We start from the raw sequence: 21944 nt of genomic DNA on the forward strand, positions 1-21944 counted from the left end.
CAAAAATGAGCTTCATTAAGAAGTGATATGGAGGACAGCATTTCAGAAAGTTTCTTTGTAAATTCTTACATTTATAAAGTGTTTTAAGATTGCTTAATCACTTACCCAATCCCCAAAATTTAGTTGGGAAGAAGTTTACTTAAGATCATAATTATTTATTGGCCAAAGACATCAAAAGTCATGAAAACTATCTGATATTGATAGTAGAAATTTGTAATATTATTATCTGGTTTACTTCCAATGAAAACATGTATATCAAAATCTGGTCATGATTATTGAAATTGTTTTCACAAATTTTCAGGGCCAGAATTTCATTGAAGTAAACATTAAATTGTTCAAACTGTACAGATTAGTTAACCAAAGACAAAGATCTTTTTATTTTAATAATTACTGAAGACTGATGGTGAATATGTTGCTTTCATTAACTCATAATTAAATTGTACATACTTTATTTTGTTAGCTATGGTTACAGTAAAAACTACTTTAAAAATTCTGCTAAAAGGATAATTGAGGCTGTTTACCAAGAATACTCAAAACAAAATGAAAATATATGACTATAGGAGATTATTTTTAATGTTATATCCCTTTTAAATATTCTTAAAATATCTTAAAATGCAAAAGGAATATGACCCAACATTCTATCAAAAGGAGAGCATACATTTTAAAATAAGAAAGTTTTAAGAATGTTCTTTAAATTAATATGTACATAAAAATATAAATACAATTTTACTAATAGATGTAGAGCTCTTTACATAAATACTAAAAAATATTAAATGTATGATTTTTCATGTGATACTGAAACTAAATAAGAAACATACTAAATAAGAAAATATTATAGAAATAACCATTAAATTCAGTAAAAATATGACAGTTTGTGATATAATTAGTGGCACAACAAAAATTATTATATTGTAAAATAATGGAATAGATTTTGGGGGTCAATATAATTAAAATAAAAACAAATGTTATTTTAATTGTTCAGTGTTAAACTAAATATTAATGTTTTGTTGAATAACTATTATCATTTCCAGGATACCTTTAAGCTTTTATAAAAGTTGTAAACATTAATGAACTTTGAACTAACTATGATCCAATAAATCCAGTGAACTTATTTAAGGCATGTAAGTGGATAGCAAAGGCAACAAAAGCTGGTCCTTGTGCCATGTTGAATAAGATGCAAGAAAATATGAATGCAAAACTGTCAACAATCTACGGGTTTCATAGCCTAAAAGTACAAGTTAGGCCAAATTTATATTAATATCCTTAAATGACAGTCACTCTCCATTTGCTCTATTGGCATAGAATCGAGGCTTAACTGAGCTTGATCCAGATAACTCCTAAGGCCCAAACACATTTCCTAGACTTTTTTCTGATCACTATTACCACTTGAGTATATTCAGACTACCCTTCAAGAAAGACACACAAATTATTGCCTCAGTTGCTTGATGCTCAGAAAGTTTGTAATTAAAGACTGTTCCTTCTAGACTTCCTGTTTCTACTCCAACATATAAAAAGTTTCCAAGTCATCAGTCCTGCCTTCACAGCAAGAAAAGTATTAAACAGTTGAAAGCCAATGATTTTTCTTAGATTTATTAGAGAATTAGATCACTGGTTTTAAAACAAAAATTCTACTGGACAAAATTTAATAGAGAAGGAAGATTTTCTTCAGGATAATTAAAATAGGGGAGAGAGATTAAATTCAACTCCACTGACACAATAAGCAGGAAGATCTTTAAGCACTGGGATGAACTAATGGAAAGTACTGCAGGATATTAGGGGAGGGTTTACTCAGTGAGGTCAAAGGCTTATAATCTGGGAGAAACCTGTCTAAAATTTAGTCAAGCTCAGGGGAACATTAAGGTTGTCTTGGTCACAAAACAAACTATCACTCTGAAAATGAAGGGGAGAAAAGAAAAAAAAAAGATCAACTTATCTGAAGCAGAAGCTGATAATTTCAGTAGCCTTCAGTGACACAGTAACTGATGAATTCCTGGAGGCAGACCATCTGTACTAGATGTCTTAGCTAATGCTATAAGATGTGAAAAGGAAATTAAATGTATACAAATGCAGAGAGAAGAAAGAAAACTCTCTTTGTTCATAGATAACATAATTATCTAGGAAGAAAAGCTCAGTGAATCAATAACAAACTCTGGAATTAATAATTGATTGTTTGGTATATATGTTAATATACCAAAGTCAATTGCTGTCTTCTATACCAGCAATGAGCAATTGGAATTTGAATTTTAAAACATAATACCAATTACATTAGCACCAAAATAAAAGAATACTTAGGTATAAATTCAACAAAATTTGTAATGAATCTAAATGAGGAAAATAACAAAGCTATGATGGAAGAGATCAAAGAATATATAAATAAATCAAGAGATATTTTCTTTTTATTAATAGAAAGACTCAATATTGTTGAAATGTCACTCCTCTCTAACTTGATTTGTAGACTCAAAGAAATCCCTGACAAAAATCACACAAAGTTATTTTATGGATTTTGACTAATTCTAAAGATTATATGGAAAAGCAAAACATCCAGAAATGCCAACATATTACTGATATGAATGAGAAGAGAAAGTCCTCACTGTATGAAACCAGACTGCAAAATATGTGATAATTAGCAGATTCCTCAAATGCCGAAATCCTTAAAATGAAAAAGTAACAAGTCATACAAAGAAACAAGAAGTGTATTTTAAGGAACAAATTAAATGTCTAGATACTGATTATAAAGAAATGAAGTGCATGAATTGTCAAATAAGAAATTCAAAATTGTCATCAAAAGGATGTTCAATAAATTAAAAGAGAGCACAGATAGACACCTAAGTGAAATCAGGCAAACAATGTATAAGCAAAATTAAAATATCAACAAAGAAATAGAAAATATGAAGAACCAAGCAGACATTTTGGAACAGAAAAATACAATAACTGAATTGAAAAATTCACTAGAGGAGCTCAACAGGAGACCTGACCAAGTAGAAAAAAGAAACAGCAAATTTATAGGCAGAATTTTTGAAATTGCAGAGGCATTGGTTGAAAAATAAAAAGTGAAAGAAAATGAAAATAGGTTAAGGGACTAATGGGACATCATCAAGAAGAGCATACAAATTATGAGAGTCCCAGAAGAAAAAGAAATAAAGGGGTAGATAACCTACTTAAAGATATAATCACCAATAACTTCCCAAATCTAAGAAAAGAAATGGACACACAAATTCATGAAGCCCAAGGAACTCAAACTTGGATAAAGAAACCTACATCAAGACAAATTATAATCAAATTGACAAAAGTCACAGAAAAAGAGAGAATCTTGAAGGCAGCAAGAGAAAAGCAACTTGTCATGTACAAGAGAGCATCTATTAGATTCTCAGCAGGTTTATCTGCAGAAACAGGCTAGAAGGGAGTGGGGTGATATATTCAAAGTGCTGAAAGAAAAAAAAAATGCCAGCTAAGAATACTATATCTGGCAAAAGCATCTTCCAATAATGAAGGAGAAATTAAGAATTCCACAAATATGTAAAAGCTGAGAAATTTTATCATCACTAGAAACTAACCTCCAAGAAATGCTAAAATGATTTCTTCAAGTTGAAGACAAAGGACAATAAACAGCAATACAATGCCATACAAAAATATAAAACTCCCAGATAAACATATAAGCAAATATATAATCCTGTATTATTGTAATGTAGGTGTGTAAATCACTTTTAAATCTGGTATAGAATTCTAAAATCAAAAGCATAAAAAGTAATTATAAATCTATGTTTGTGAATGTGCAATATAAAAAGAGGTAATTTATGTCATCAATTACAAAAATGAGGTAAGGCAGAGATGTAAAAAGTAGAACTTTTAATATGTGAATAAAGTTATTATCAACTTAAAATTGTTGCAAATTTAAGACATTTTATGTGATGCAATGGTAACTACAAATAAAACATCTATAGAATACACACAAAGGGAAATTAAAAGGAAATCAAAAGAGGTCACTACAAAAAATAAATTAAATGAATAAAGCAGCAAGGAAAAAATGGATAGACAAAAAAGCTTCAAAACATACAGAAAAAAATTTACAAAATTTCAATAATAAGTCCTTTACTATCAGTAATTACTTTGAATGTAAATGATTAAAGGCACCAATTTTAGGACATAGATTGGTTGACTGGATCAAAAAAAAAAGAAAAGGTCCTACTCTATGCTGTCTGTAAGAGAATCATTTTTTCATATAAGGACACACAGAGGCTAAAAGTAAAAGGGTGGAAAAAGATATTCCATACAAATGGAAATCTCACAAAAGCAATGATAGCCATAATTATACCAGACCAAATAACGTTATGACAAAATCTGTCACATGAGAAAAAGAAAGACATTATATAGAGATAAATGGGTAAATTCACCAGAAAGATATATCAATTTAAAATATATATGCATGAGTAGAGCTCCCAAATATATGAAGTACATGCTGACAGAACTTAAAGAATAGACAGAAACACAAAAATAGCAGAAGGTTTCAATAATCCAATTTTAGTTATGAGTAGTACAATCAAACAGAAAATCATTAAACAAGGACATGAACAACACTATAGAGCAATTGGACCTAACGGACATATACAGAGCACTCCCTCAACAACAGCAGAGTACACATTCTTCTGAAGTACACATGGAACATCTCTAAGATAGACAACATGTTAGGCCACAAAACAAATCTTAGAAATTTAAGAAAATTGAAATCATACAGAATATCTTCTCTGACCACAATGGAAAAAAAAAAAAACCCAAAACACCTAGAAATCAATAGCAGGAAGAAAATGGGAATTTCACAAATATGTGGTATTTAAACACTGCACTCTGAAATAGCCACTGGGTCAAAAGGGGAATCAAAAATAAACTTAGAAAATATCTGGAGACAAGTGAAAAAAAAAAAACATAACAAAACATGAAGTACTATGAAGGTGGCAATAAGGGGAAAGTTTATGGTGGCAAAACCTTATATTTAAAAAGAAAAAAAGATCTCAAATCAACAACTTAAACTACATCTTAAGTAACTAGAGAAAAGAACAAACTAAACCAACAGATAACAGAAGGAAGGAAATAACAAATATTAGAGAGAGACTGAGAGAGAGAGAGAGAGAAAAAAATGAAATAGAGAATAGAGAAAAAAAATCAAAAAGTTAAAAGCTGTTTTTTTAAAGATTAATAAAACTGACAGTCTTAGCTACACTAAAGAAAGAGATGACTCAAAATGCAAAATTCAAATAGAAAAAAGAGATATTACACCAATGTAACAAAAATAAAAATAATTACAAAAGACTGTTATGAACAATTATACATCAAAAACTGGATAACCAAGAAAAAATAGATGAATTCATAGAAACATACAACCTACCAAAACTGAATCATTAATACACAAAATATCTGAATGGAGTTATAAATATTAAGGAGATTGGAATGGTGATGAAAAACTTCCCAACAAAGAAAAGCCAAGTACCACAAACATTCAAGGAAGAATTAATAAAAGTCCTCCTCAAATTTTTCCTATAAATTATTGTATGAGACTAGCATTATTTGGATACCAAAGACAGATATAAAACTAGCAGATAAGAAAACTAGAGACCAGTATGCCTTATGAACATGGATGCAAAAATTCTCAATGCAAAACACTAGCAAACTGATTTAAACAGGATATTAAAAGTATTATCAATACCTGATCAAGTAGGATTTATTTACAGAATGCAAGGATGATTCAACACATGTAATATACCACAATAGAAATTGAAGGGCAAAACCCACAAGATCCTCTCAACTGATGCAGAAAAAGCATTTGACAAAATTCAATGCCCCTTTTTTGTTAAAAACATTCAACACACTAAGAATAGAAGGAAAATACTTCAACATACTACAAACCATATTCTAAAAGCCCACAGCTAATACCATACAGAATGGTGAAAGACAGTAGAATCAGGAACCAGGCAAAAATGCCCACTCTCATTATTGCTATTTAACATAGTACTGGAAGGGAAGTTCTAGACACAGCAATTAGATAAGAAACAGACATAAAATACAACTATTTTGGAAAGAAATAAATAAAATAATCTGTATTTGCAGATGACATAATCTGATATGCATAAAATCCTAAAGATTCCACCAAAAAAAACCCTGCTATAACTAATAAACAATTACAACAAATTTGCAGGATAAAAATTAACACAAAAATAATTTGGAATTCTATACTCTAACAATGACCAGTCTGAAAAGAAAATTAAGAATGCAATCCCATTTACTGGAGCATCAAAAGGTTAAAATACTTAGGGATAAGCTTAACCAAGAATGTCAAGGACCTGTACACTGAAAATTATAGCACATTGCTAAAAGAAACCAAATAAAATACAAATAAGCACAAAGACATTCCATGCTCATGGATTGGAAGATTTAAATTCTTAAAATTCCATACTACTTGAAGTGATCTGCAGATTCCATGCAGCCCTTATCAAAATTCTATTGACTTTTTTTTTTTTTCAGTACATGGGCCTCTTACTGTTGTGGTCTCTCCCGTCGTGGAGCACAGGCCCTGGACGCGCAGGCTCAGCGGCCATGGCTCACAGACCTAACCGTTTCACAGCATGTGGGATCCTCCTGGACTAGGGCACGAACCCGTGTCCCCTGCATCGGCAGGTGGACTCTCAACCACTGCACCACCAGGGAAGCCCCGGAGTTTTTTTTAATAGAATAAAACATCCTAAAATTTATATGGAATATCAAGGGACCCTGAATATCCATAACAATCTTGAAAAAGAACAAAGCTGAAGGACTTTCACTTTCTGATTTCAAACATATTACAAAGCAACAATAAGTAAGACTATGTTGTAGAGGCATAAAGACAGATATACAGACACACTGAACAGAAGTGACAGCCCAGAAATAAATCCTTGCATATAAGGTCAAATGATTTTTGAAAAGGGTACCAAGACGAATCAATGGGAAGAGGACTGTTCTTCAAAAAATGGTGTTAGAAAAACTAAATATCCACATCCAAAATAATAAATTAGAACCCTTACCTCATACCATATACAATATTATCTCAAAATGGATCAAAGATATAAATGTAAGACCCAAAACTTTAAAACTCCCAGAAAATATATAGGAAAAAACTTTAGGACATTGGATTTGCCAATGATTTCTTGGTTATGACACAAAAGGCAGAGGCAACAAAATAAAAAATAAACAAGTGGGACTACATCAAACTTAAAAACTACTTTGTGTCAAAGGAAAGAACTAACAGAGTGGTAAAGTTACCTACAGAATGGGATGAAATAATTGCCAATCATATAGATGTTAAGGGATTAATATCCAAATTATATAAGAGGACTTCCCTGGTGGCACAGTAGTTAAGAATCTGCCCATCAATTCAGGGGCACAGGTTAGATCCTTGGTCCAGGAAGATCACATATGCCATGGAGCAACTACGCCCATGCATCACAACTACTGAGCCTGTGTACTGCAACTACTGAAGCCCGAGTGCCTAGAGTCTGTGCTCTGCAACAAGAGAAGTCACGGCAATGAGAAGCCAGTGCACCATAACAAAGAATAACCCATGCTCGCCACAACTAGAGAAAGCCCGTGCACAGCAACAAAGACCAAAAAATAAATTAATTAATTAAAAAAATAACTTACATAAGAAATCTCTACACCTTGACAACAATGACCAATTAACTCACTTAAAAATGGACATAGGGGCCTTCCCTGGTGGCACAGTGGTTGAGAGTCCGCCTGCCGATTCAGGGGACACGGGTTCGTGCCCCGGTCCAGGAAGATCACACATGCCGTGGGGTGGCTAGACCCGTGAGTCATGGCCTCTGAGCCTATGCGTCCGGAGCCTGTGCTCTGCAATGGTAGAGGCCACAGCAGTGAGAGGCCTGCGTACCACAAAAAAAAAAAAAAAAAAAGGGCATAGGGCTTGAATACACATTTCTCCAAAGAATATACACAAATGACCTATAAGCCCATGAAAATATGTTCAACATTACTAATCATAGGTAAAATATAAATCAAAACCACAATGAGATATTAGACTCATTTGGATGGCCATTATCAAAATAAAAAAACAGAAAATAATGTGCTGAGGATTCAGAGAAGTTGGAACCCTTGTGCACTGTTGGTAGAAGTGTAAAATGGTAGAGGTGATATGGAAAACAATATGGAGTTTCCTCAAAAAAAAAAAAGAAAATAGAATTGCAAGATGATCCAGCAACTCTACTTCTGAGTATATCCCCCAAATAATTCAAAGCAGTATCCTGAAAAAATATCTCTATACCCATGTTCATGGTAGCATTATTCACAACAAGCTGGAGGAGGAAGCAACTCAAATGTCCATCAACAGATGAATGGATATAGAAAATATGACATATACACACAATAAAATATTATGCTGCTTTAAAAATGGAAATTTGGTCACATGTTACACAAGAATGATCCTCAAGGATATTATGCTAAGCAAAATAAGTCAGTTACAAAAGTGTCTAAAGTAGGAAAAATCATAGAAAAGAGAAAGTAGAAATGTGGTTGTCAAGGGATGAAGGAAGAAGGACGGGTAGTTAATATTTTGTGGGTATAGAATTTCAGGGTCACAAGATGAAAAACTTCTAGAAATCTGTTGCAAAACAATGTGAATATACTTAACACTAGTGAACAGTACATTTAATAATGTTTAAGATGATAAATATTATGTATTTTTCACCACAACTTTTGAAAAATGGGCAAAGACTTTGAGTAGGCATTTATTAAGATAAGATATGCAGATGGTCAATAAGTACAAGAAAAAATGAATGATATTACTAATCATTAGAGAAGTACAAATCAAAGTTACAGTGAGATACTACTTTCTGCTCATTAGGATGGTTATTATCAAAGAAACAAAAATAAGTATTAATGATGTTGTAAAAAATTGGAGTCCTCATGCACTGTTAATGGGACTGTAAAATGGTGCAGCCATTATGGAAAAGAGTACAAGGTCCTCAAAAAACTAAAAATAGAATTCCCATATAATCCAGCAGTTCTGCTTCCAGGTATATACCCTGAAATTTTAAAACAGTGGCTCACAGAAAGATACTTTTACACCTGTGTTCATAACAAGATTATCCATAAAAGTCAAAAAGTGGAAGGAAGCAAAACGTGTTCACTGACTGAAAATGGATAAATAAAATGTGGTATGTACATAACAGTGGAATACTTTTCAGCCTTAAAAATGAAGAAAATTTCTGACACATGCTACGACATGAATAAACCTTGAGGACATTATAGAAAGTAAAATGTCAGTCACAAAAAGACAAATACTGTATTATTCTACTTATATGAGGTACTTAGAGTAGTCAAATTCATAGAGACAAAAAGTAGAACAGAAGTTACTATGGGTTAAAGGGAAGGGAAAAGGGGAAGTTAATGCTTAAAGGATACAGAATTTCTGTTTGGGATGATAAAAATGTTATTGAAAAAGATAGTGGTAATTGTTACACAACTTAGTACTTAATGCTATTTAATTGTATACTTATAAATGGTTAAGGTGGTGAATTTTATGTTATGGAAACAAATTAATATGAGTTTATTATAGAGGATAGAGAGATGGTGGAAGATATTTTTATCTAAGCTAGACAGTGAAAGGTATAACATTTTAGAAGAGAGGAAGTAAATGAACAAAGACATTTATTTGTGCACATAAATGAAAGGTAATAGAGTGAATATGAACTTGTTAGAAAATCTCCCAGTATTGAAAAACAGATCATATCTTGGTGATTGAAGAAGACCTTAGTACAACAGAATTTATTTTCTTCTAACTGATGAAACAAATTTAAAATATAGGTTCAAAAGTGTTTTATGTATATTCATATAGTGTATACATAATTTATATTTAATAGACTATACAGTGAAGATATATCTCAAAAGGTTGACTTTACCATAAAATTTTAAAATATTAAACAATATCATGGGCTTACTATGCAATGTGTACTTTATATCCTTCAACTTATTTATTTTTAACATCTTTATGAAATACTAACTCTTAATTAGGATGAGGAAAGCACAATGTATTTAGATGAATCATTGTGACCAAAATCATGCACCTACTAAGTTTTTGAGCCAAGATTTCAAACCAGTCTTTCTAATATCAAGGTTCTGTGCTTGAAAAATTCACAATGCTGCCCAGCATGATACGTACTTAGACAGAGAGCATCATGAGGGATAGGATTATAAGGGGGCAGTGGTTACTTATGTCTCGACCTAGAAAAATTTGGAGAAGTAACACTTGTACTTGAAAAAAAAAGTCATTATATTTCTAAGTTGCTTTCAAGAAAGAGCAGAGAATATTATGAATAAAGAAATTATTGTAAACAGAGAAATGTAAGTTCATAGTTATTTTAGGAGACACACACACAGTTCAGACAGTTTTGAAAGGTAATTTAGAGTCAGATTGTTAAGGGCATTCATTAAGGTTATATGATGTAACTTAGATTGTACTGTAAAGGAAATAATAAGGGATTTAGTAAGTGAAAATAGACTGTCAAACATAATTCATAACTTAGCAATCTGTTCCATTTGGAATACTTAAAAATGTTAAATATAAAAAATAATATTAATACATATATATGGTATCTCTCTCTCTCATTCATATATATATATATATACACACACACTTGTTGGCACCATAAGATTTCTGATCAGCTATATGTATACATATAACCCCTCCCTCTTGGACCTCCCTCCTACCACCCCCATCCCACCCATCTAGGTCATCACAGAGCAGCGAGCTGCGCTTCCTGTGCTTTATAGCAGGGTCTCACTAGCTATCTATTTTACACATGGTTGTATATATATGTCAATCCTAATGTCCCAAGTAGTCCCACCCTCGCCTTCCCACCTAGTGTTGGTGTCCAGATGTCCTTTCTCTATGTCTGCTTCTCTATTCCTGACCTGCAAATAGGTTCATCTGTACCACTTTTCTAGATTCCACATATATGCATTAATGTATAATATTAGTTTTTCTCTTTCTGACTTACTGCACTCTGTTGACAAACTCTATGTCCATCCATATCTCTACAAATGACCCAATTTTATTCCTTTTTATGGATGAATAATATTCCATTGTATATATGTACCACATCTTCTTTATTCATTCATCTGTCGTTGGACATTTAGGTTGTTTCCATGTCCTGGTTATTGTAAAGAGTGCTGCAATGAAAATTGAGGTACATGTGTCCGTTTGAATTATGGTTTTCTCAGTGTATATGCCCAGTAGTGGGATTGCTGGATCATATGGTAGTTATAGTTTTAGTTTTTTAAGGAAGTTCCATACTGTTCTCAAAAGTGGCTGAATCGATTTACACTTCCACCAACAGTGCAAAAGTGTTCCTTTTTCTCCACACTCTGTTCAGTATTTATTTATTTATTTATTTGTTTGTTTGTTTGCGGTACGTGAGCCTCTCACTGTTGTGGCCTCTCCCGTTATGGAGCACAGCCTCTGGAAATGCAGGCTCAGTGGCCATGGCTCATAGGCCCAGCCACTCCGTGGCATGTGGGATCTTCTTGGACAGTGGCAAGAACCCATGTCCCCTGCATCCGCAGGCAGACTCTCAACAACTGTGCCACCAGGGAAGCCCCAGCATTATTGTTTGTAGATTTTTTGATGATGGCCATTCTGACCGGTGTGAGATGATACCTCATTGTAGTTTTGATTTGCATTTGTCTAATAATTAGTGATGTTGAGCATCTTTTCCTGTGCCTCTTGGCCATCTGTATGCCTTCTTTGGAGAGATGTCTATTTAGTTGTTCTGCCCAGTTTTTTGATTTGTTGTTTTCTTGATATTGACTTCCATGAGCTGTTTGCATATTTTGGAGATATATCCTGTGTTCATTGCTTCATTTGCAAATATTTTCTCCAATTCTGAAGGCTGTCTTTTCATCTTTTTATGCTTTCTTTTAATTTTCTGTGCAAAAGCTTTTAAGTTTAATTAGGTCCCATTTGTTTCTTTTTCTTTTTCTTTTCATTACTCTAGGAAGTGGGTCAAAAGGATCTTGCTGAGATTTATGTCAAATGTTGTTTTTCTTATGTTTTCCTCTAAGAGTTTTATAGTATCTAGTCTTACATTTAGGTCTTTAATCCATTTTTATTTTATTTTTGTGTATGGTGTTAGGGGGTGTTCTAATTTCATTCTTCTACATGTAGCTGTCCAGTTTTCCCAGCACCACTTATTGAAAAGACTGTCTTTTCTCCATTGTATATTCTTGCCTCCTTTGCCATATATTAGGTGGCCATAGGTGCATGGATTTATCTCTAGGCTTTCTATCCTGTTGTGCTAATCTATATTTCTGTTTTTGTGCCAATACCATATCTTCTTGAATACTGTAGCTTTGTAGTATAATCTGCAGTCTGGGAGTCTGATTCCTCCATCTCTGTTTTTTTCCTCAAGTTTGCTTTGGCTATTCAGGGTCTTTTGTAGCTCCATACAAATTGTAAACTTTTTGGTTCTAATTCTGTGAAAAATGTCATTGGTAATTTGATAAGGATTGTGCTGAATCTATAGATTGCTTTGGGTAATATAGTCAATTTGACAATATTGATTCTTCCAATCTAAGGACATGGTATATCTATCCATCTGTTTGTATCATCTTTGTTTTCCATCATCAGTGTTTTATAGTTTTCTGAGTACAGGTTTTTTGCCTCCTTAGGTAGGCTTATTCCTAGGTATTCTATTCTTTTTGATGCTTTGGTAAATGGGATTGTTTTCTCAATTTTTCTTTCTGAACATTTGTTGTTAGGGTATAGGAATGCAAGTTATTTCTGTGCATTAATTTTTGTATCCTGCAACTTTAGCAGATTCATTATTTGCTCTTGTAGTTTTCTGGTGGCATCTTTGGGATTTTCTTTGTACAGTATCATGTGCTCTGCAGACAGTGATAGGTTTACTTCTTTTACAATTTCGATTTATTTATTTTTCTTCTCTGATGGCTGTGGCCCAACTTCCAAAAATATGTTGAATAAAAGTGGCAAGAGTGGATATATTTTTCTTCTTCCTGGTCTTAGAGGAAATGCTTTCAGTTTGCTGTGGGGTTTTTATATATGACATTAATTATGTTGAGGTAGGTTCCCTCTATGCCCATTTTCTGGAGAGTTTTTATCATAAATGAGTATTGAATTTTGTCAAAAGCTTTTTCTGCATCTACTGAGATGATCATATGGTTTTTATACTTTAATTAATTAACATGGTGGATCACATTGATTGATTTGTGTATATTGAAGAATCCTTGCATTCCTGGGATAAATTGCACTTGATCATGGGGTATGATCCTCTTAATGTGTTGTTGGATTATGTTTGCTAGTATTTTGTTGACACTTTTTGCATCTATGTTCATCAGTGATATTGGTCTGTCATTTTCTTTTTTAGTAATATCTTTGTCTGCTTTTGGTATCACAGAGATGTTGACTTTGTAGAATGAATTTGGGAGTGTTCCTCCTTCTGCAATTTTTTTTGGAAGAATTTGAGAGGATAGGTTTTGGCTCTTCTCTAAATGTTTGATAGAATTCGCCTGGGAAGCCATCTTGTCCTGGACTTTTGTTTGTTGCAAGGTTTTTAATCACAGTTTCAATTTCATTACTCGTGATTGGTCTGTTTATATTTTCTATTTCTTCCTGGTTCAGTCTTTGAATGTTATACCAGTCTACGAATTTGTCCATTTCTTCCAGGTTGCCGATTTTATTAGCATATCATTGCTTGCAGTAGTCTCTTAGGATGCTTTGCATTTCTGCGGTGTCCATTGTAACTTCTCCTTTTTCATTTCTCATTTTATTGGTTTGTGTCCTCTCCCTTTTTTTCTTGATGAGTCTGGCTATAGTTTTATCAATTTGTTTATCTTCTCAAAGAACCAAATTTCAGTTTTATTAATCTTTGCTGTTGTTTTCTTCATTTCTATTTCATTTATTGCTGCTCTGATTTTATGATTTCTTTCCTTTTACTGACTTTAGGTTTTCTCTGTTCTTCTTTCTCTAGTTTCTTTCAGTGTAATGTTACATTGTTTATTTGAGATTTTTCTTTTCTCTTGAGGTGAGATTGAATTGCTACAAACTTCACTCTTAGAACTGCTTTTTCAGTATCCCATAGGATTTAGGTCATCATGCTTTGCTGTCATTTGTTTCTATGTTTTGCTTTATTTGCTTTATTTCCACTGATTTCTTCAGTGATCTCTCAGTTATTAGCAGCACACTGTTTAACCTCCATGGTTTGTGTTATTTACAGTTTTTTTTCCTGTAATTGATTTATAATCTCATAGCATTGGGGTTGGAAAATATGCTTGATATGATTTCAATTTTCTTAAATTTTCTGAGGCTTGATTTGTGACCCAAGATGTGATCTATCTTGGAGAATGTTCCTTGTGCAGTTGAGAAGAAAGTGTATTCTTCTGCTTTTGGGTGTAATATCCTGTAAATATCAATTAAATTTATCTGGTCTATTATGTCTTTTAAAGTCTGTGTTTCCTTATTATTTTTCTGTCTGGATATTCTGTCCATTGGTATAAGTGCGGTATTAACGTCCCCCACTATTATTGTGTTACTGTAGATTTCCCCCTTTATGGTTGTTAACATTTGCCTTATGTACTGAGGTTTTCCTATGTTGGGTGCATATGTATTTACAATCGTTTTATCTTCATCTTGGATTGATTCTTTGATCATTATGTAGTGTCATTCTTTATCTCTTGTAACAGTCTCTATTTTGAAGTCTGTTTATCTGATGTGAATACTGGTACTTCAGCTTTCTTTTGATTTCCATTTGCATGGAATATTTTTATCCATCCCCTCACTTTCAGCATGTATGTGTCCCTAGGTCTGAAGTGGGTCTCTTGTAAACATATATGGGTCTTGTTTTTGTATCCATTCATCCCGTCTCTGTCTTTTGGTTGGAGCATTTAATCCATTTACATTTATGGTAATTATCAATATATGTGTTCCTATTACCATTTTCTTAAATGTTTTGGGTTTGTTTTTGTGGGTCTTTTTCTTCTCTTGTGTTTTCCATCTAGAGAATTTCCTTTAGCATTTGTTGTAAAGTTGGTTTGGTGGTGCTGAATTCTCTTAGCATTTGCTTGTCTGCAAAGCTTTTGGTTTCTCCACTGAATCTGAATGTGAGCCTTGCTGGATAGAGTAATCTTGGTTGTAGGTTTTTCCCTTTCATCACTGTAAATATATCTTGCCACTCCCTTCTGTATTTCAGAGTTTCTGCTGAAAAATCAGCTGAGAACCTAATGGGGATTCCCTTGTATGCTATTTTTTGCTTTTCCCTTGCTGCTTTTAATATTTTTTCTTTAAGTAAAATTTTTGTTAATTTGATTAATATGTGTCTTGTTGTGTTTCTCCTAGGGTTTATCCTGTATGGAATTTCTGTGCTTCCTGGACTTGGGTGGCTATTTCCTTTCCAATATTAGGGAAGTTTACCACTGTAATCTCTTCAAATATTTTCTCAGGCCCTTTCTTTTTCTCCTATTCTTCTGGTACTCCTCAAATGTTTGTGTGTTTATTGTTGTCCCAGAGGTGTCTAAGACTGTCTTCAATTATTTTAATTCTTTATTCTTTATTCTACTCCTTGACAGTTATTCCCACCATTCTATCTTCCAGCTCCCTTACTTGTTCTTCTGACCCAGTCATTCTATTCTTGATTCCTTGTAGTGTATTTTTCATTTCAGTTATTCTGTTTTTCATCTCTGTTTGTTCTTTAGTTCTTATAGGTCTTTGTTAAACATTTCTTGTATTTTCTCGATCCATGCCTCCATTCTATGTCTGCAATTTTGGATCATCTTTACTATCACTTATCTGAATTCTTATTAAGGTAGGTTGTCTTTTTCCACTTCATTTATTTGGTCTTGTAGGTTTTTACCTTGCTCCTTCATCAGTAACATGTGTTTTTGTAGTCACATTTTTTTGGTGGGTTGTACTGTGTTCCTGTCTCACTAATTGTTTTGCCTGAGGCTTCTGCCACTGGAGTTTGCAGGCAGTTGGGTATAGCCAGGTCTTGGTGCTGAGATGAGGATCTCTGGGAGACCTCACTCTGATTAATATTCCCCAGGGTCTGAGGTTCTATGTTAGTCCAGCTGTTTGGACTCGGTCCTCCCATCACAGGAGCTCAGGCTTAAACCCCGGCCCATGAACCAAGACCCCTCAAGCTGTATGACACAGCAAAAAAAAAAAAAAAAAAAAAGGAACAGAACAATAACAAAGAAGAAAGAAATTTGTTTAAATGAGAAAACTAACATATATTAGAAAATATAAAAATATAAATGAAACAACAAGAAGGTAAAACAGAAACACGATAGCAGAAAGAAAACAGGGAGGAAACTTCCTTGGCTGGGCAGTGGAGCTTAGGTAGGGGCAGGGCCAATGCCCAGCATCCACGGGATTGGAAAATGTCTTGGGTGGGTGGGGGCCGGGCTTAGGCACAGTGCAGTTCCTCTGTGCTTGGAGGGCAGAGCACCAGGCCCAGGACACCAACAGTCTTCCCAGGACCTGAATGGGTGGGGGAAATACTAGCTGCATTCCCCTGTGATGTTCTGAACCCCCGAGGGTCTCTCCCTGCCCCTATTGATCCCCTTGTAGTGAGTGGGCCTCTCCAGATGTGGGAACTCATCCCATCACCCAGCTGCCCCTCTGGCACATGTGTCCCATCCCGCTTCCACTTCTCCTCCATCCCCCTAGCTCCCCTCTATGTCCTACCCAGAGATCTGGGGTTCCTCCCATCCCCTTGGGTGTTGAGGTCCCCCACCAGCATCTGGTAGGTGCCCTAGTTGTGAGGAGATGTGAACTCTGTATCCTCCTACTCCGGCATCTTTGCCCCTTAAGATTTCCAATTATTAGATTGGAAGATTAGATTCAAGCAGTTGAACTAATTTGGATGCTGAGTTATCATGGATGGTGTCGAGAGACTATTAAGAGACTTTGTATCATTCAGGTCCATTCATATATATTTATTCTCCTTCACACATTTAACTATACAGGAGACCCACCATGATCCAAATTATTCCCTTTATATCTGCATCTCAATTGTTTGATGATTATTGTGTCCTAAGAAGAACTAGAGTAAAAAGCCAGCAAGTTGAAATGATCAAAGGCTTTTGAGTCAGACTCAAGAAGCTTTGTCAAAGTGCACACTTTGGGCAAGATAGTCAAATTTTCAAAATATTCATTTCTTATGTATTGAATGGTGGGAATTTATTGCTACTTCATGATGTTACTATGAGAACAATGTAAAATGGAAGACACATAGTAGTATGATCAGAATTATAAGCTACTATCTTTCCACCATGTCTACTCCTGGTCATGACTTTGAACTAAGATCACCAATCTTTCAGTTTTAGCTAGAACATACTGCCCCACATTTAGCAACTAAATCTGAATTTGATCTAGAAAGGCAACCTGGACATGATGTTGTGCTAGAGGAGGGTCATAAACAGGAATTGAGTCACTGAATATTTAAAATCTTTTCTCACCGTTAGCAATTTAGTTACAGAATTTTGGAAGGCAGAATGACCTTCAAGATACAATTTGATAGCACTGTAAATATATTTCAGTGTTTTTCTCAATTTTCAATTCTTTCCAGGTAGCTCCAAGATGGATCTCTGAGGAGGATTAGTGTTTTATGTTCCCAGATTTTACTGAATACTGAAATCATGTAGTGAGCTTCTAAAACTCTTGATGCCAAGGTCATATCTTGTATTAATTAAATCTGTATGCCTGAACGTAAGAGCAAAGAATCAATATCAATATTTTTAAAGATCCTTCTCTTCTTTCACCTCATGATGATTGTATTGTGCGGCAAAAGTTGAGAATCTCTGGCTTTGGGAAATGTTATCTTCCAATTTGGGATTCAAAGATTTTTATATGTAGGCTGAAAAAAAATTAAGTTATAACATAAATGAAACAATCTAAAGTTATTTACTTTTAATTATCAACTGCTGATAAAATTGAGTTTTCTTTAAATATTCACAAGTTCTATTATTTATTGTTTAATATACAAAGTAATATAAATCTTATATGATTGCATTTCTATAATTACAAAAATAACCCATAACTTTAAGTGTTTGGATTCAAATGGGAAAGGAGCATAAATGGCAGAATATTTAAATATTGGGCAATCAATCTAAATTCAGATATCTAAGGATTTTGTCCCTACTTTCTCATTGAAAATATAATGTTTCCTGGGTTTTTCCCTCTATCCAATCTGACAAAAATCATGATGACATATAATCATCATCTCTCAGCTTATGATTTTAACTGCATTCAGCAGGACTTTTTATCAGAAGTTGTGTAATAAACTCCATTACCATGTAGATATTACTAGAAATTGTTATCAGTAACTCAAGTTGTTTTTCTGTGACTTCTAATATATCTCTCATTTTATAATATTTGATTCCACTTAAATTAATTATTTTCTTCTCTTAAAAATTACTTCTCTAACACTACCATTTTTGTTACCTGCAATGTCCTTCATTTACTACACATATTGTTGCAGTTTATCATTATTTAGGTAAAATTTACTTTTGCTGAGGACTTATAAGTTTTATCCTTATCACTAAGTTTTGTATGTATAATACCTATACATAGAACATATTATATATATATACTCCTTTAGTATGTCACATAGTTTCTTTTCACTCAGTGAGTTGCTGACATGATGTAAAATTTGTGTCAGGAAATACAACTATCATACAAAATAACCCAATTGCCTGCTTAGTGGTAAACAAGCTGAAAAGAAAATAGTTAAAGCACAGATCAAATAATCATGTCCAATCATTGTCACTATGTAGGATGCCTTTTTATAAGAGTGTTGGGTGTTGTTCGTGCTTTTTCCTTTTTCTCTTCTTATAGTATATCAGTATATATTTTCTGTTAGAAAAAATATTATCATATATATTATTCTATCAATACAGATTTATTTTATTAATTATTTGCAATGAGGACCTGGAAATCATAACATGCTGATACAATAAACTAAGCATATTCTATACTGTATTTTATAAATATATATTGCATAAGAATCTAAGACCAATCACAATGTTTCCATCAATCTCCACTGACAAAATATAAGTAGCATAAAACTGCTTGAATGAATAATTAAAATTTACTATCAAATTATTTTTAAAAAGCTCTTACACAGCCAGATCATGCTGGTTTTATGAATGTCTTATATCAGCAATGGGGGAACTTTAGGAAATCTATGTATATTCTGAATAAAAAGCTTTAAGTAGTCATGAGGTTATTGTGTGATGTGCCTGGCAATAGAATGTGCATACATTTATGTGAATATATAAATTGTACTCAAGGTTTTAAATACAAAATGAACATATTAGAAACTGAGTTTTTCTTTAAAGTAACCAGATGTAGAAAAAAATTGATGACACCTATTACACAATAATTTTGGGAAGTTATAAACTTCTTAATATTTTTACAAGAAGAAATTCTTAAATTTATTCATGTTGCTCTTTGGTGCTCAGTGTGATCCAGTAATTGTCTGAAACACATATACATATACTACTTAACTAATCATTGGTACATATAACAAAATGTATATTCACACAAAAATAATTTCTACATTTAAAAAATATGTGCTAAACATTATCTCTAAACCAACACTTTCAGAAAATTCAGATTTCATCTTTTCTGTTTAAAGTTGCTCCAAACTTCTTTTTGCACTTTAAGACTTAATTTGTATAATAGTTATTGTCTATGTAGTAACACTGAGCTTTTCATCATTCTCCAAATAGTTCCTCATTATCCACTTCTTCCTAAACGGACAACAAGTTTCAGAAATTCACATATTAACATTTTAAACTTCTCTTTGATCTCACATCACTTACCACTTTACATAATGCCTGATTTTGATATCCTTTTTATATTGTTTTTCAAATTAATATCCACCCTCCAAACCATCAATCTGTATTAAGCTGTAGTCTATATGAATGTTTGAATCACTATTAATATTCCTGCTACAAGGTTAATATTTGTGTCATGCATTACAGTTTTATAATAATCTTATGCCAAGATTACCTTACATTTACTTCAATTTCCAGCAAGTCTGCCAGAAAGTTTTTTTTTTTTTTTGCCAGAGACTCCTCAGTGGAGAAATGATTCTTGTAGGATGTAAAAACTTGAGTCCAGCACTTTGATTTCATCAGTATCAATTATGATAGGGGCTTCCCTGGTGGGGCAGTGGCTGAGAATCTGCCTGCTAATGCAGGGGACACGGGTTCGAGCCCTGGGCTGGGAGGATCCCACATGCCGCAGAGCAACTAGGCCGGTGAGCCACAACTACTGAGCCTGCGCATCTGGAGCCTGTGCTTTGCAACAAGAGAGGCCGCGATAGTGAGAGGCCCGCGCACCGTGATGAAGAGTGGCCCCCGCTTGCTGCAACTAGGGAAAGTCCTCTCACAAAAACGAAGACCCAACACAGCAAAAATAAAGAAATAAATTAATAAACTCCTACCCCCAACATCTTCTTTAAAAAAAAAATTATGATAAACTCAAATAACAAAGCAATCATAAAAAGTATAAATTGCAAATAACATATTATATCAATGGACAAGACTGGCCATTTGCTACTAGTTTGTTTCCAAGGACTATTTATAGTATTGACTTTAGTTTTTAATTTTCTATATCATTGGGACAGTTATTTTGTGGAAGTATTTCTCTTTCACCTTAGACTAACAAGGATAAGGTGAAGTATTTCTGCTAAACAACTACTAGATTCCTTTGTTTTTACATGTTTGTTTTTGGAAGAAAATCTCATTTCAGACTTGTTAAAAATAATGTGAAAGAGTTCATTGGAGGAAAATACCACATTCAATTATTATGTACTGATTTTATTTAGTCAATCCCCTGGTACATTTAAATCTGTCTATATAAAACTTTTAATAAAATGTTATGATTGATAAATTTGATACCATCACAAATGAAAATTCTACTAAAATTACTTTAATTGGAGAAAAGTATTGTAACTGAGAATAATTTGTAAAGTTTTTTAAAATTCAAAAACAAGCTAGTCTAAGTAAATTCAATATATTGTGAACAAGTTATCCTCTTCTGATGAGAAGGAGACAGGAAAGTCAGAGAAAGAGTAGTGGACATGATGATGGATGCAGAGGTAAGAGAGACTTGAAGATGTTGCACTATTGTTTTGAAAGCAGAGGAAGGGGGCCATGACCCATGGAATGTAGGTAACCTTTAAAATCTGTAAAAGACAAGGAAAGAGATTCTCTCCCAGGGCTTCCACAGTATAGCCTACCAACACATGGATTTTAGGTCTTCAGATCTCCTGAAAGACACGAAATCTGTGTTGTTTTAAGCCACCAAGTTTATGGTAATTTGATACAGCAACTACAGGAAATTAATACACTGTTATTAATTAATTAATGTAATAATACATTCATTAAAACAAATTTTGACTTGTATATGAACTGAGAATAAATGTGTTAAACTTTTTTATTTATGATTTTAGCTTTTACTTATGAATATTTGCTATGAGACATCTCGGTGCTAATCACTTATCTCAATTAATACTCCAAAGGCTAAGAGATAAAATTTATCCATGTTTTATTTTTTTAGCACCATGTTTTTATACCAATTAACAGAACTGAAATGCAATATATTTTAGATATATTTATTATATTTACTTTTATCACTGAAATACAATAACATCTTTTTATTAGACAGATATTTAGTTGTTTTAACTACTTTTATCATATTTGGAAAACCTAGCCTTAAGTTTAGTCCTAACAAAATGTTTTTGGTGGTATGGCAAGCTTTTATCTATAACTTCTTAAAGCTCTGCAAATTCTGCAAATTCTCAACTTTTTACAAGGTAGATGAGTATAAAAGTTATTTTCAGTCTTAATTTAGCACATTAAAATTTTATCTCAGAAATTAT

This window comes from Mesoplodon bidens (genome assembly GCF_964165515.1).
Source record: "Mesoplodon bidens genome assembly, chromosome: 17".
Classification (NCBI taxonomy): domain Eukaryota; kingdom Metazoa; phylum Chordata; class Mammalia; order Artiodactyla; family Ziphiidae; genus Mesoplodon; species Mesoplodon bidens.